Here is a 14,597-nt window from a genome sequence, read left to right on the forward strand (position 1 = left end):
AAGCCACGTGGCTTTGCACCACATTCACCAACACTCAGCACTTTCTGCAAGAGCAACTATACTAACGAAGCGCAAAAACGAGGCAGACAGAGTCCTCTCTTTGATCCCCCGATTCTTATATTATTTTTAAGGATTTGAAAATGTGTTTCCCATTTAATGGTTTGGTCCTGATTAATGTCATCTCCAGCAAAAAGAACAACATTTTTTTTGTGTGTGAATTGAAATTAAACTGATATTTGCATTTGAAGTTAAAAACATAAAATGTGAACTCTTGGTTTATGAATGGTAATGGCGTATACTTATATAGCGCTTTTATGCCTTGCTATAAAGACCCACTTCGATGATGAAAAGGGTGTTTTTGGTGTTTTCAACATGTTCTTGTGACATATTTTTTTCATGTGGCTCGAAAGAAAATTTAGCTCAAAATAGCATTTTGGAATATTTCTTCATTCAAATCGTTGGAAATTAGGAGCAGAAGAAAACAATGCTATTGTAAAATGATTGCCTTTCTGCAGAAACTATGACCTAGAAAATGACACAGCTTCCTTGATTTTGGCTAAAAATGGGAACACTTTTACTTTACTTTTACTTTTAATAGATCAAAAGATAATCTGAGTGGGACTTTAAGGCCCAAAGGGGTTTACAGTCACAGTCCCAATTACTCATGAGCACAAATATTAACATACTGATGGCCTCACACTGGCACCAACCTGCAATCCTCTAATCAGAGGTCAACCACCCTACCTTTGCACCACGGCGGATCTTGCAGCTGAAATGTTTAACCAGTCCACGTCCGGAAGGAGATTTCCTTAGCTCTTAATAAGCTCTTAGTAGCTGAGTTACTAAAGTGCAGATGGCAGCAACAGTTCTCTGGGTTTAACTATTGACTGGCCTCCAAATACTGGAGAACAAGTAGAAGATCGTGGAGGGCTTGCTTTTTTTGTGAAAGTTCTCCTTACAGAGCTTCTGCAGGCACTGACACAGCAGTTTGTTTCCATTGTTTCTTTGTGTGACTTCTGCCTCTACCTTTGTCATTTCATTCTAGATATTGGCTTTGAGAATCCAAACTCTATGGATGTATTCAGGCTGGAAAAGTCATTTGCTCTGGACAGAGTCTGCTTAATTTGGTCCGGACTGAGTCCTGAACCTTGTGTTTGGTCTGTATTTGGTCTGTATTCAGGTCTGTAAAGCTTTACAAGCTTTCCGAAGCCTGTAAACAAAATACATGACTAAAGATCGCTTCACTCATTGACCAGCAATTACGAGGGCAGGGCAAAGCAACTTTTGGAAATCCTGCGCTTTACAATCCTTGTTGGGATAGTTCACCGATTCAATCTTTATATTTTGCTGACCAATTTCAAACGCCTGCCTCCGCATCAGGTACAACACTTTTTATTGCAACTTTGGTATGGAGGAGGTTACTGGCAAGAAGACGTCTAAGAAGGTCCACTGATGAGTGTTGCTGACATATAGATTGTCGGGAAAACAGTGAGAAGCAATGTGTATCACTTTAAAAGTTGTTTTACTAGGCCTGCATTCAACAGACCACAATTGTATAAGTCGCTGTGTCTCATCGTTATGACATTGTTTTTAACCCTTGTGCTATCTTGTGGGGTCAAAATGACCCCACCCTAACATTGATGGGTGGATAACAGTGAAGAGGATTTCATGTAATCCATGGACACTAGTGAAGATCACAAATCATTGAAGAAAAAAGGTTCAGGGCACTATCTTATGTGGTCCAGATGACCCCACTCCCAACATTAAAGTGCCTAGGATAGCACAAGGGTTAAGAGAAAAATAAATGTTCTAACAAATAAACAGTTGGACTCTTTGTTTCTGTTTGATAACAGGACAATCATCGCTTTACATGTGTCTGCAGCTCATGTGTTGTGCTATCCTACTCTGTTTGCATCACGTGACCACAGGCTATGGTGGTCGTTTTGGTCCATTTGTTTTGCTCCTAAGGCGGATTGTATTCATGCTAAGGAATCTCATAGACAGAGAACCGAAGCTCAATCCGATTGGAAATGAACCAAGAGCACCTTAAAAGATGGGTCTGGGACCAGGGTTTGCATGGTTTAAAGGTACTGGACCTACATTGAAATCATCCTTTCTTCTCATTGAGACATCAGTACCTTCCATCTCTTCCACACCCACTTCTGGGACTTTGACTAGAGTTGCAACAGTGCTCACAACCTGGATTATCTTCTTCCAGATTAAGTTGATCTTTCTGACTCTAAGTGGGTCCTTTAGATGGCTACTGTATTGTAAGTGAAGCACAAGATAGAAAACCCAGTGAAACTCTGACTTGGGAGTGTTAGGTTCAATTCAGTGTTTGGATGAGGTGGATGATGGCACACAGCAACAGCACAGGAAACACCCACACAATCGAGTTTTCCGGCAACTGAGGATAGCTGAGACAAAGGGAGACTTTCCAGTGAGCACTTTGAGATCTCGCGAAAATAAACTTGGACTGACACGAGTATGACTGACATCTGCTGGAAGGAAAAACGTAAAAGTTTAAAGCTTAAAGTCTATTACTCCCTGTGTGCCCAGGAGGGGGCAAGAGAAAGCAGCTGAAGCAGTGTTAGGGGAGAAAAAGAATCTGTGATCTGGAAATGAGTTTGGAGTGCATCTCGAAATTACGGTTTTTTGCACTTTGCGGCTGTGGTGTTTTTTCCGGAAAGGGAGAGATGGGCCGTAGAGACACACAGCAAACAATCCACAGGAATATCCTAGAATGTAATCCAAAAAGCAACCCACGTCATAGAACAATAGTCTGATGAAGAAGAAGAAAACCCCCCTGGCTAGAATCCCAGCTGGGACCTTTTTGTGGAATTTGCATGTTCTCTGTGCATGTGTGAGATTTCTCTGGGCACTCCGGCTCCCTCCCAAAGTCCAAAAACATGCTTCATTAGTGTTTCTAAATTGTGAAAATGTGTGTGATTGCGTGGGTCTGGGATGGACTGGTGACCTATCCAGGGTGTAACCTACCTTTACTCAACAGTTGCTGGGATAGGTTCCAGCAGTTCCGTAACCCCAAAAGGGATTCAGCAAGTCTAGAGGATGGATGGATGGATGGATGGATGGATGGATGGATGGATGGATGGATGGACTTGTATAGAGCAGGAAACAGATCAAATCATTGACCTGACGATTCACACTAAATCCCTACATATTGACCATGCCTGGCTACATCATCTGGCGCTATCCAAAAATAAAATAAAATAGGGATGACTGAAATTGACTTACAGTCAATCGCTTAACCCACTGCCTCTATATGAGAACTGGACAGAGTGAGAGTGATGTCACCCATAGAAAATGACGTATTTCTGGCTCCAACAAAATGAAGTAAATTCAGTCGCCATTTTTTTAGGCCGACATTGTTGGAGCCAAAAATCGTCAGTAAGCAGTGATTGGTCCAAATGGCAACCACCATTGCCAATCAGGAGTAAGCTTGTTGGAAGTCCACAGCCCTATCACCAAAAGCAATCTTTGGAGAATAAAAGAAAGTATTTGCACCTGTGCTGTATGTGCTGATATGATGTTTTACTGAGCTGATATCCAAGCTGAGGTGACTGGTGATGCTCTACTTCAGAACCAACATCTTCTCCCCCCTCCTGGAGATGATCCAGCTGTAAGAACAGGATCTCTCCTGGGTTCACATCAACATTAAGGGAAATCTGAGCCGCCAGCCTGAAGAGTTGTCCTCAACAGTTTGCCTAAAGTCTTGGCAGCACCTTGAAAGCATCCTTTTGACGCTCTCAAAAGCTTTCTACTGCTTTGTGTGGCAGGCATTGAGTCTGTTGTTGAAACTAATCAAGGCAGGGAGTAAATTAATCTGTCAGACTTCAAAACCCCCACAAAAGTCATTCTGTCAACCTCAGAATGAGCATTTTTACATCTCTGGTGTTGCCTCACGTTCCCTTAAAGCTTATTATCAGTAACTTTTCATAAAAATTGTACTAAAGTACGGAGTATTAGAGCTGCCACAAAAATCGTATGTATACATTTACAAAAAATAAGGTTGTAAAATTCTAAGAAAAAATGAGTAATTTTATAAGAATAAACTTGTATAATTATGAAAAAAGTTGTAAATTAAAAAGGAAAAAGCCATGCTTTTTTGAAAATATAGTTTAAAACTAAGTCCATCAATAAAGCTATTATTTATAATGACATTATAAAATAATACCTTTATTATCTAAATATTAAATCTTTTACTCAAACCGTTGTGAGTCTATTCTCATAAAATTATGACTTTTTCTTAAAAATGTAATACTTTATTCTCCTAAAGATTTGACTTCTCATAAATGTTCTATATTTTTTAACTTAAAATTATGACTTTTTTCTAATAATTTTATTACTTTAGCCTCATATATTAATTTGTTTTTCTATTTTTTATGATGACCCTAATACTTTGTTGTACTCTAGGGTAATTTTACACCACCAAAATCTTTACTTTTTCTTGAGGTGAAGGATGTAACTGCAGAACTTTTATTCAGCTACACATGGCTGTAACTAGTTACTTTTGTCTCTGTAAAATTGGTTTATTTTCAGGCTGATGTTAACCTTTGTGCTATCCTAGGCATTTTAACGTTGGGAGTTGGGTCATCTAGACCCACTAGACAGTGCGCTGAACCTTTTCTCTTCAATGATTTGTGATCTTCACTGGTGTCCATGGATTACATGAAATCTTTCCACCTTTATCCACCTTTGTCATGGTAGGGAGAACACGTCAATGGAAGGGTGGGGTCATCTAAGCACAAGGGTTAATCACACATATTTCCGTGCGACCAGCACAAAAAATGATGAAAATTCCTGCTGGGCACGCGTAATATGTGCAGCAAAGATAAACATGGGCAGAATATTCTAAAAATGAAAAATAATAAAACATGCAGTTACACTCAAAAAAAGGAAATTACCAGCCAATTAAGTTAACGAAAAAGTAACTTGTCATTTCAACCAGAAAATGTTATGTTTGTAAATCTTACGTGAATGAATCATGTCGATTGTACATAAAAATAATCCATTTAAAAGTTACTTATTTCAATCATGTTGATCCAACGTGATACCATTAAATTGGATGCATTAGTAATCGCAAGGAATTGTGGGATACCATTTTCTTTGTCTATCTGGGCAGATTGGGGTTTAAGTGTGAGTTTTTGTCCCTGGGTTTTATTGTCTAGCTGTTTTACTCTGTTTTAACTAGTGATTTAAACTGTTATGTTTATTTTTTTTTTGCACCATGAGTTAAAGTTTGGTAGAGGATGATGACCAACCCCCTTGTGTGGTAAAATGTTAATGTTCCAATACTTAACACAGAGTTCGTGGTAATTGAGCTCCTGTCTTGTGATGTGGGACTTTGCTGGGTAATTCATGTCTTTGATGTGAAAATTAAAAGACCCATTGGTTGTAACATTGGAACAATGTACCAATTACAGATGTGTAAATAAAATTAAAGAAAAAAATAGAAATTTAAGTTAAATACACTTAATTTTCTTATGTGTGACCAATTGAAGTGATTCAATTAAATTGGATCAACTTTTTTCTTTTTAGAGTGAGCAACAATATCAATTTAAAGTTGGGTGCAACTGCTCTATTTAAATTGAATCAACTTAAATTTATTAGTTTGAACCTAAATATATTAAGTTGAGCCAACCTAAATACATTAAGTAGGACCAACATGATTCATTTTTGTTAAAGTAACGCAATCTAATCATGTGGAAATCCTTTCCATAATTTTTTTATGTTCATTCAAAGTGAACGTTTTTTGAGTGTACACTGAAAAAAAACAAACTGCGAAACAGCAAGACCGTAAAACGTGAACTGCAATATAGAAAGGGACCACTGTATTCCAAAGTGTGACGCGAAACTCCTTCCTGAATGAGTGCAGTTCCAACAGTTCCTGGATCTTTACATATTCAACATTTAGATTAACCAGCCTCAGAGCATTAGTCATCATGGTGTCAACAGTTTTTTTTGAAATGTGGCCTTTTGGCATTTGTCAATCTTTGGCATTAAAAAGAATCTATTTAAATTCTGTTACATTGTGGATTCCTGGAATCAGGTTTTTCAATTAGGACTTTTTCCTTACCCAAAAGTAAGGGCAGGGATCTCCAGTTTATAGTCTGTTTAGTTTAGCAATCAGCTATTGCATTTTATAACTGATTTTATGTTTAGTACAGTTAGTGAAGCCTGTTGAGACAATTGTGTTTTAATATTGAGCTATATAAATAAAACTGAATTGAACTGAATTCTAAATTGAAAAAGAAAACAGGTTATATATATGTATAGAAAGTCATGTCAGTCAGGACGTTCCCTGTACTGGCATGAACCATCTTAAAAAGTCTCAGAAAATGGTTTAATTTTAGTAATTCAGCTTAACATAAGTCACCTTGCTTTGGTTTACTGTGATGCTGCAAGATTAAATACCTGCGTGCCAAATATCTTAACAATTCTGTACTTAAATACTAAACAGTACTACTTGTTATACATATAGAAAAATAGATAGGTATTTCATAGACTACTAAGTGTCCAGGTCAAAAGTTAGCTTTTATTTAGATTTTCTTTAGCTGGTTTTCATCACAAGTCTTTGTTGGTTAAACATGCAGTTTAAACCTTTGACTTCTTCCTCCTGATTGACATCTACACAAATTTCTCCAAGGTTTAGATCAAAGACCCACACATGTCTTTTGTCAGAGTACACTGTAATATGTAGGAGGCAATCACCCCACAAGATATTCACAGCATGAATAAGAAAGACAAATGAACTTTAACTTAGTGTCCAAGAGTTATCTATAGAGATGATGGACAAAAGGTAAAATATATTATTACGGTATTTTCTAATGTTTAACTTTTATTTTTTTAATTTAACATGCCTGGAAGGAGTCCATTCCAATTTAGAGATGTTACATCCTATGTCAGGATGATTATATCTGTGTTTTTCTTTGTGTCTGGACTTAGTTTTTGATTGGCTGTCAGCTTTAAAAGGACAGTATAACTGTGAAGCAGCTGGGGAGATGAGAGAAGCTCCTTCTCCACAGCATTAGATGAAGGCAGATAGTGCCTGCTGGGTTGGTGGTGTGAGGCTATGGACGATGGGGCTTCAGTAGATTTCACGTAATCTTCTTTCTGTATAGGTGCTCGGGGTGCCAACATTCTTGCTTTAAAATACAAACGTTATGTTACACCATTGAACTGAATTGTGGGGAAAGTGAAGTCTTGCATCTCTACTGCATACAAGTATGTTTATGGTGACAGTGTCAAACACTTGTGTAATAAGGATTTATTATTTCATGTTTTATTACATTACACTAGACTTAGTATAAACCAACTAAAGGGGTTTTATTCATTGTTTCTTGCTTAGAAGCAAGTTTAAAAACAAAGCTATTATTCTGAATTTTTGAGTGTTTTGTTGCTTCATAACACACAAATAGTTTTTCAAAAAACCGTAACCAAAAAATTGAGGGTTTAAAACCAATTGTGGGGAAAGTGAATCATTGCATCCTTAAAAGATACACAATTTAGTTTAGTTGGTTTCACTCTTTGACTGCTTTTTGTTTAGCTTTTTGTTCCAGAGGCTAAGTAGCACTTAGGTCAGGTTTTGTTTGACCATTTTCATTGTTTTGGCTCAGCCATTACCTTCCTTCCTCCCCACCATCAGGCTCTATTCCTTACACAATAAACATCTTTTATAGGTCTGATTTCAGGAGTGTGTTTTGATTTTACTGTCCATGATCCCTTGGGTTAAAACCTTGGGGATGTAACGAGATATATTGATGTGTAAATGTGGTAGACTGTAAAAAGAATTCAGTTTGGTGAACAATGGTCCCTCGTTAGATCGCGGTTCACCTTTTGTGGTCTTGCAGTTTGCTGACATTTTGCATGTACTTTTTTATACAGTGCCTGTGTTCTACGTTGTGATTGGCTTGTCAGTCAATCTTCTTTGTGCCGTTTGCATCTCCTGTCCATGATACATTTAGCTTTCCTCCAATTGCAAGCAGATCTTTCTTTTCATTTTACAATGGGATTCTGGGATTATAATTTCTGTTTTTATAAAAGTTTAAACAGGAGAAAACGGTGTGAAAAGGTTCCCTTCTAAGAAAAGTGTTTAAAGTGTGTAGTGGGGGGTTTTACAGCCTTACAACATCTACAATCCTACTTCCTTAGAACTCAGGGAGCACTGCACTCATAAAGGGCAAATTTATTAATAAAACACAAAAAGCAAGATAAAACAAATTAAACCAGAATTCCAAGACTGCTCTGATGTAATTAACCCCAGATCACCTTAATTAGGCCAAATTGTCTTTATTGTACTTTAATAACAGCCTTTATAAATGACCATTGGTTTACATGGAAGAGTTTTTATTGTAATTGCAAGTGTTTGTGTGTGAAAAAAGAACGTAAGAATGAAATCTGACAGGATTCTGTTTGTAGTCAGGTCACCAAGGTCACCAAATACCCTTTTTTAGGAAGACCCACCGCTCCACTATCATCAGTCTGCTTAGTTGGACAAAGTGTTAATTAAACCAGCAAAAACCCTACTGGATATGTTACGGGGGGAAAAGGGAAGTACCCAGGCGCAGAGAGGAGAGGAGGCAGGAGGATGCAGGGATTAGGGTTTAATAACAAAACTAAAGACAAAAACAAGACCACTGCATACGGCAGGCAAAACTCGAAACACTAGAAATGTACTAAGCTCAGAAACCGGGGAAGAATACAATATGGACCAGCACAGGAGGAAGGGAAAGACAGCACTTAAATACATACAAGGCAACAAGACACAGGTGGAAACACTCAGGACTGATGGGGCAAGGTAAAACTCGAAACTACAACGAAACAGGAAATACTACAAAATAAAACAGGAAATCAAGGAACAAAACACAAAGTGACTGAAACCGTAACAGGATATTTTTACAATATGGCCAGATTGTCTCTTTTTTCTAAATCTACCCAGCAGCCATTTATAAAAATCAATTTAATTTGCAAGTGTAATTTATTACACGTGTACGGAAATGTTACTGTTCAATTACTCTGAAAGAAAAAAAAACAAATGTTTTCAACGAAAGTTAGAAAAAAAAATCTTTAAAATGGGACGCTCCAACATATTTGCAGATTTGGACGCTTTACCTAACGAGCACTTAACGGTGCTAAACTAATCTTTAGTCTAAATATTCTGTCTGCCAAAGCTAACATGTCCATCTTTTTTAATAAAGACAAATGATGTGCATAATTGCACACAAGCTTTGCCCTTTTCCCCTGGCGCTAGATCCAAAACACAGCTGCAAGGTCAGCATGGAGCTGAGCAATGCGCCCCTCTGTCTTCCAGCTGCTGCCATGACGACGGAGTGCTCCCTATTCTTGTCACCCCAGCAGTCCTTTAGCCCTACTAGCGCAACCACAATTACTCCCAGCCTTGACGCCCCGCCAGCGGGCTGAACGCCCTTGCTCCCTTTACCCCTGAAGCTCCAACAGAAGACAAAGAAAGGTCTTGACAGTTGCTGCTTGAGGTGCAATTGAGCTTGTAAAGATATTAAACCTCGGCTACTTGGCATGTTTCTGTGAGAGGGCCGAGAAGGGTAAATGTTCAGACAAAAAAAAGAAGTAAAAACACGGCGATGTCTCTTAAACTGAATGCAAAAAAAAAAAAAATCCTAACCACCAATCTCTCAAACACGCACAGACTAGCTAAGCGTAACGGCCTCCGTCACTACAAAGAGCCTCTAATGACTGTTATTAACAACCCTTTAGCCACACAACCCATAATATCATGGTTGTTTTGGGTGTTTTTTAGCACAACATTTGGCCTGAAGCAGCAAAGGCAGCAACCTGGGTCACAAGGAAGGTTTTAAAGACGGGATAACTAATCAAGCCTTTACAGAACGAAAAAATCTCAAAAATGTTTGGGATATATAATGTTTCTGATGTATTTTATAATTAAAATATATCACAAACTGTACATTTTACACTACTGTTGATTTTTGCAAAGAAGCTATTGGGATATTAGCTGATTGTGTCCACGCTGTGTTTGTCCTGTAAACACATTTTACTACATTTACAACAAACTTAACTCAAGCGGAAAAAAATGGCTTTTACTAAACTGTCTACAATTTCCACACCTCATGCAGATCAACAGCCTACAGGATTTATAAGTGGAGCTGCAACTTATGATTAGCACATTTTTTAGACAATAAGGTCTACTTAAAACCTCTTAATTTTCTCAAAAAGTCGACAGTCCCTTCCTAAACGGTCACTTTAAGGGTGTATTCAGACTGGGAAAAACGTTTGTTCCAGACCCAGTCTGCTTAATTTGTTCTGGATTGAATCCTGAACATTGCGTTTGGGCTGTATTCAGACAATTGACTGTAAAAACAATGGACAGCTCAACCCCTCCCTTCTTGTGTTCCCAAGTAGGAAGTACTACTGCTTCTTGATACGGGCGCCGCCATGTTGAAACCAGTCCACAGTGATTGGCCCAAGTCAGTCTGAGCCATCGTATCTATGGCAACTACCGTCGCCAATATTCATAGATACAATGACTCAAAGTGACTCGGACCAATCACTGTTGACTGGTTTCAACATGGCCGTGCCCGCATCAGGAAGGGATTTTGCCTCATTTCCCGAGAGCTGGAGGTAAGGCTCAGATGCTGCTACATTCTTACTGTGTTTACTTTACATGACCACCGGCTATGGTGGCCATTTTAGTCCATTTGTACCGCTCCAAGGACGGATTGTATTCGGACTCCGGAATCTCAGAGCAAACCAAAGCTCGGTCCAAATGGAAACTAAGCGGTCAGAGGGCAGTTCCTGGTCCTGGACCAGGGTTTGCTTGGGTGCATTCAGACTGAAAATTTGTCGGGGTAAACAAACTCTGGTTCACTTTAAGCAAACCCAATATGTCCAGTCAGAATACACCCTTAAAACAAGTTTTCTTCTCTTTATGTCTTGTTTTCTAATATTCTTTCACTCAGGCTGTAAAATCTCGGAAAAAGGGTAAATTTAAAAGATCAGTTTATTGCTGGCTATTAAATATGTGGCATGTTTGTAAAATCCTGGAATAAGACTTAAGAAAATTGTGGTAACAACCAAAGTTTGACTGATTTACGAGACTCATTTGTGGTCATCTTTTTGGGGTGGGTGGGAGGGAGGCTCAATTTCGAGGCATCAGACCTCCCTCATACTTAATAGTAGGAACTTCTGTCCTAAAATATACTTCCTTTACGTCTGTTTATGGGTGCTGACATTATCGGGGCTCTTTAGAACACGTTTGCCTTCACATGGGGAACACGAGACAAATTACAAAGACAGCTCAGTAATGTGGAAGTAGCTTCAACTGGGGCTGCCAGGAAAAACACTTTACTTTATAGAGAACAAATCATCTGGGGCTCCTCTTGGGAGATAAGGTGAAAGGTACAGAAGAAGTCGGTCTTATGGCGTGAAAATGGCCCATGTAAACGAGAAACCCGGTTCTCAGATGGGTTTTAGTTCCTCCGTTCAGATTAAAGAGCGTTTCTTCACTACCAAAACACCTGCGTGTTCATGGCAGATATTTTTTGCAACCAAAGTTGTTGCATTGAAACCCATAAAGAGCATTTTAGGCTGAACAAAGACGCTGAGGCGGGAAATAAATCTTTTACATGATGCTGGTTTGAGGGGGAAAAAAAAAAGGACTACAAACTGGATGATGCCAACTTTAAGATTTGTTTGAGGTCAGTGCGCCATAAATCACACTGCTGCTTGACTGCAAATATGAAATCCAAATGCTGCAGAGACAGCCGTTTGTGGTTTCTAACTACAGCCCTGTAACCATGTACCACAGAGCTTAAAGTATTGACTCCTAATAGAGTTTGTAATGATTTTTCCATGCTCCCTACATAAAAAAAAGAATAAAAAACACACGTATGCAGACAGAGACCGTCAGGAAGCAACCTAAAATGACTTTGACGAGCTTGATTTTATGTTGAGGTCTAATAATGGCCTATTAAAGACCAGAGGCACGTCATTAAGCACTTTACATTTAAAAGATTTTTGCATTTTAAAGCACTGCTGCATTAGATCTGCGGTAACACAATCAAATCGCAGTAATGACATGCAGTGCTGCAAGAGACGTAGTAAAAAAAAAAACTACACTGCCCTATGCAAGAAGGCAATTGCCCATAAACCTAATGACTGCTTGAACCAGCTGACACAACTGCAATCAAGTGCTGTGACTGCCTCCTCAGTCTACGAGAGGCTGAAAAGGAAATTGGAGACATTTCTTTGGGTATTTTGGCATAAATTTGGTTTGTTCCTCTACATTAACAAGAGCGTGCTTCACACTACAAGCCATGGTCCACCATAAAAATCATCAAGCAGCTCCAAGACTACTATTGCAAAATGTTACCATGATATTTCTTTACAATTTACTTAACAAATTACACCTTCAAAACACCTTTTTTCTCATTTGTCTGAAAATGTTTAGAACATCCACCGAATCAGAAGCAAACAGTCTTTCTTTGTGGATTTTGTGTCTCCACTCGTTTCTACTCTTGATTTTAAAGATTCTTTTTAACCCTTGTGCTATCCTATGACCCCACCCTTACATTGACGTGTTCTTCCTACCATGACAAAGGTGGATAAAGGTGGAAAGATTTCATGTAATCCATGGACACCAGTGACGATCACAAATCATTGAAGAAAAAAGGTTCAGAGCACTGTCTAGTGGGTCTAGATGACCCAACTCCCAATGGTAAAGTGCCTAGGATAGCACAAGGGTTACAAAGGGCTGCTGAATTTATTTATTTTTACATTCTGGCTAATTTAAACCTTTCTAATTTAGTCGTTTTGAGTTTGAGTTAAAAACCTTTTGGTTGACCAACCAATCCTAGGAAGGTTCACCACCTTTTTAGCTTCCGCCTAATCCACAACTTTCATTTTATTTTGACGCATGAATTCATTTGAAAACTCTGCTGACAGAACTAACTGGCTTAAATACACACAAAAAAGATGATACAACCCAGCTTTCTTTCATACAAATATACATATGCTAGCTTTACATTTTTGAGTTGTTGTCTAAGCATGTGAATGTGTTAAAAAAAAGATTAAAAAAGGAAACAGTTCCAAAGTTTCCACCTAATTAAATTCCATTGCAAGACAGTGGTCCCTTTATATATGTGGTCTATTTTTAGTGCAGTTTTGCTTTTTATTTTTACAGTGCATTGTTTCTGCATCCTGATTGGCTGTTGATCTTGTCAATCACTCTTTTGCATGCTGTGTGTTTCTTCTACACAAAATGCGTTCAGCTTTTCTCAGAACACAATCAGATCTTTGTTTTTATTCTATGGATCTATTTTTCTCTGAGAGTTTGAACTTTGAGAGTTTAAACAAGAGAGAAAAGTGTAAAAAGGCTCATATCTGAGGGCAGAAAGTGTGTAGTGAGGAGTTTTACAGCCTTACTTTGCAGATTTCACCTATCATGGGTTATTTTTAGAATGTGACTTCTGCAAAAAACAATACCTTGTTCTCTTGTTTTTTGCAGAAAAAGTGGCTATTTGAATCATCATAGACTTTTATACCTTGTTAACGATCAAGAAAAAGTTGTGTAAATGATTAACCCCCCCTTATTTATTAATGAGGCACTTTTTCATTATTTCTATTGAGAAGAAAAAAGGTGTGCGACTTAAAAACAAACACACAGGAAACAAATTTAAAATCTATCTCCAGCCTTTTATTCACTGTCTCCATTTTTAATCTTAAATATTGTGACTTAAAAAAACAAACTACAATGTTGTTGTTTTTTATTCATCGACATTGTTGATAATGAAAACCAATAGTTGCAGTTCTACTGTATTTTTACTTTTTTTATTACTTTGATGATTAGAAACCTATAAAGACCCACTGATGAAAAAAAATAAAGTTTTTGGTGTTTTTAACATTTGAACATGTTCTTGTGACGTTTTCTGAAGCTCTTTTCTTGGAAAAGATAAAGGGAAGGGGGGATGGGGTCACTTTGTCCCAACAATCCTGCCCGCAACTTGGAGGTGAATTTCTAATGAACTCCTGCTGCTCCGCAGAAATTATGTCCTAGAAAACGACAGTGTTTTTTTAAATTTTGGGTAAAAATGGTATAATCATCACTAAAAGACTAAGTGGGAATGCTTTGACAAAGGTTAAAAGATGATTGAGACTTTACATTTGCAAAGAATGTGCAGAAAAAACAGATTTGTTTTATCACTGCATTAAGACGAAACACAACCAAACGTCTGGATGAGACATTGGCCTAAAGATAGACTTCTACCTCATCGATGGTCGGGGCAAGGTTTAAGCTATGCAATGAGGGAAAAAAAGGCGCCCTCAGTTAAAGTGAGTGTTAAACGAGGCTGTTTGCATGAACTGCCCTGTTTCGCATCACGCCGCGTCAGCCTGCAGTCACATCACACCTCATCTCCCACAATCGTTTATCACTCGCATTCATTACCGAGGTGTGACACAGACACTTTTCTGCTGCGCTGAGCTACATAAACACACTGCAAGAGATTTATAGGCTGATCGAGACATTTTCCGACGCATCAATCTATTTTCTGTACAATTGCTTTTAAAGGAGAAAGGAAATGAAG

At 38.2% G+C, this 14,597-nt stretch overlaps 1 protein-coding gene across 2 annotated transcripts in view; it reads right to left on the reverse strand.

The window, feature by feature from the left end:
- Nucleotides 1–14,597, reverse strand: part of adamtsl1 (ADAMTS like 1) — a 124,906-nt gene that overhangs the window by 62,932 nt on the left and 47,377 nt on the right. The gene's annotated exons all lie outside the window — the stretch shown is intronic.

Source organism: Oryzias latipes, chromosome 18, assembly GCF_002234675.1.
Source record: "Oryzias latipes chromosome 18, ASM223467v1".
Classification (NCBI taxonomy): domain Eukaryota; kingdom Metazoa; phylum Chordata; class Actinopteri; order Beloniformes; family Adrianichthyidae; genus Oryzias; species Oryzias latipes.